Source organism: Cyprinus carpio, unplaced genomic scaffold, assembly GCF_018340385.1.
Source record: "Cyprinus carpio isolate SPL01 unplaced genomic scaffold, ASM1834038v1 S000003050, whole genome shotgun sequence".
In the NCBI taxonomy this organism is placed as follows: domain Eukaryota; kingdom Metazoa; phylum Chordata; class Actinopteri; order Cypriniformes; family Cyprinidae; genus Cyprinus; species Cyprinus carpio.
The window spans coordinates 8,189-10,666 of record NW_024875755.1 but is presented as its reverse complement, the minus strand read 5'-3'; the positions used below and the strand labels follow the sequence as shown (position 1 = coordinate 10,666).

The 2,478-nt window shown below is 33.7% G+C and overlaps 1 long non-coding RNA gene across 2 annotated transcripts; it reads left to right on the top strand.

Annotated features, from left to right (window-relative positions):
- Positions 1-8: 8 nt before the first annotated feature.
- LOC109077354 lies at positions 9-2,206 on the top strand. Of its 2 annotated transcripts, none has more exons than XR_006159145.1 (4): positions 9-82; positions 967-1,004; positions 1,155-1,200; positions 2,166-2,206. It is a non-coding gene; the product is annotated as an uncharacterized LOC109077354 (long non-coding RNA). The 2 variants fall into 2 exon arrangements; XR_006159146.1 differs by lacking the exon at positions 9-82 and adding an exon at positions 90-538 and having other exon boundaries at positions 2,166-2,195.
- The last annotated feature ends 272 nt before the right edge of the window (positions 2,207-2,478 follow it).

The following is a 2,478-nucleotide window of genomic DNA, read 5'->3' as shown; positions in this document are numbered from 1 at the left end:
TCTGAAACTACACACAGACCGCCGTGTCTGACACGCTAGTGATGGCGAATCGGCTCAGATTCAGTCACGGAGTCCGTGAGAGGTACATATTACTGGACTTATCCGTTTCGTCTCGGTCGCGGGCGGCTTCCCGCTTTGAGCGTAAATGAGCGCGAAATCTTTTTTTTTTTTTTTTGGCCACAGAAAATGTTGTTGAGTATAGATGCGGTGTCAGTGTCAGCTACACTTTTTATGATATTTATGATCGGAATATAATTAGAGTACTTTTATAATAGTAACGGTAATGTTTAATGGTTTTAAGTCAGCAGGTTGAAGTGAGAGCTTTAAGTTTGAATCGTGGACGATTTGTGCTAACAATGTATTTATCCGTTCATTTATTTTGAGTAATGAATGCGTCAGGGAGGAGAGACGTTGTTTAAAGGTTAAAAATCTGTTCATGTGCACCGAATGCAGAGGAAGAGCAAGCTGAAGTTGTAATTTGTTTGTCGTTGACCAATGCTGCATGCATTTGATGAGAAACAGTTAAAACAGTGGTATTGTAAGATATCATTACAATCTAAAATAACCATCTTTTTAGCCTCCAGCATGTAGTTTGTTGAAGTTGCCTTAATGTTTGTAATTATTGCTCCGGTTTCCTCTGTTTTGTGTAGATATGGTTGACATCCACATGTTATATCTCTGAACTAATTTGTTTTCTGTGTCCTGATATATTTGTCATATGCCTATTAATATCTGTGATTGTAAGTATTAAAAAAATTTACCATAAACATATATTTGGACATAGACCGCATATTCATTGTTTATATTAAGAATAAACTAAAATAATTTTTTTTTTTTCTGGTTTAAGTCATAAGATGTATATTGAAAGTCGTAGACCTGTGTTTTGTTGTCATCAACTGTATCTGTTGTGCGCTGTCAAGCATTAATTTATTCATTTTTTTTGTTTTTGTTCTTTTCTTTGTTTAGATTGATCATTGAGCTTTATCTCCTGAGCAATTCTTAAGGTTTGTTTGCATTTTTTGGTTGTAGTACATTTAAAGGTGCACTATGGAGGATTAAAAAAAAAAGTGAAATCTTGTAAATCAGAGAAGTTGTAGCTTATGGGGTCAACAGATTTTAACATGCTATGTCTGACATTTTATTTTTATTTTCAGATTACAGCATTACGAGCACTACAGACTCTCCACTGCACAATATCCGGTAAGTATTTTATTTTATTTTATTTTTTTATTTGGACAAAATATGAACAGATGACAAAGCAATATTAATGAGATACTACTGAGTCATTGATGCACTATAGCACTTCAGAACCTGTGACTTGCATGTTGAATTTTGAGAAATTCACAGGGGAATGTTGTGGGCCCCAATGATTTTTCCTTGCTTGTAAATAAAGTCAATGAGAGAATGATGAAATGATATTAATTTGGTGGGGGAACCATTCCTTTTAAGTTGCTGTATGTTATAGAAAAATAGTTTTTCCTTCATGAAAGATAGCACCAGTTTATGTTATAGCCATGGGCTGCATTCGAAGTTGCATACTCTGAGTAGATACGTCTTAAGAATAAGTAATAATTTTGCAATCATTAAAAAATAGTCTAATATGTGTGGTATGTATGCAGATGTACTACATTTGTCATGTTATCACTGTCATGTGAGCTACAGCATAAGTTACAATGCAATTCACAATTTTGCTACTGTGGGCTCATGGGATAGACTAAACTAAAGAATCTCAGTAGAAGTGGTAGGTCATCCAGGTACTTTTCATCTACTGCTTTTCACCCTACTATATAGTAGAGAAGTATGCAAGTTCAAATAATGCCCTAAACCTTTAAAACCAGGTAAAAACATAATTTGCTGAACAACCAATCAGGAAAAAATGCTTTCTGCCTGTCAATCAGATTTTGTCATTGTTTGGCTGTCGGTATATTATATTGACAATATATTATATTTTGCTACTTTTGGGTTTTACAACACTGAGGAAACTCTTTAGTCAATCACTTACAGTAGCTTTTTGTTTGGAATGTAATTAATTTCTATTGAAAATCTGATTGTATTGAAAAACATTTATAGATGCCTTTGCATATTACATTTACATTTATGTTAATATTGATCTTATTTCACATACATAGGCTATCTTTAATTGTGTGTTTTGTTTGTTGTTTTAGACCATCTATTCAGAGCACAACCTGCATTTTCTCTGCAGCTGAACGTTTGGTTAGTGTACAAAATTCTAAATGTCTTTTTCTTTTTCAATATTATTATCTATATTTGTCTAATATGTCTTTCTTTTCCAGGTTTGCGTTTTTCTCCAAGGCAGCAGTCCTTCTGTATTCTTCTTCCCACCTCTCCCCAACACCACCCCACCCCTCCCCCAACCCCCACCGCAAAAAAAAAAAAAAAAAAAAAAAAGTTCATTAATTTTAATACTAAGTTGATCATTAGTGTTCAATTACTACTGTTCTTTTAAAAGTTCAGTCC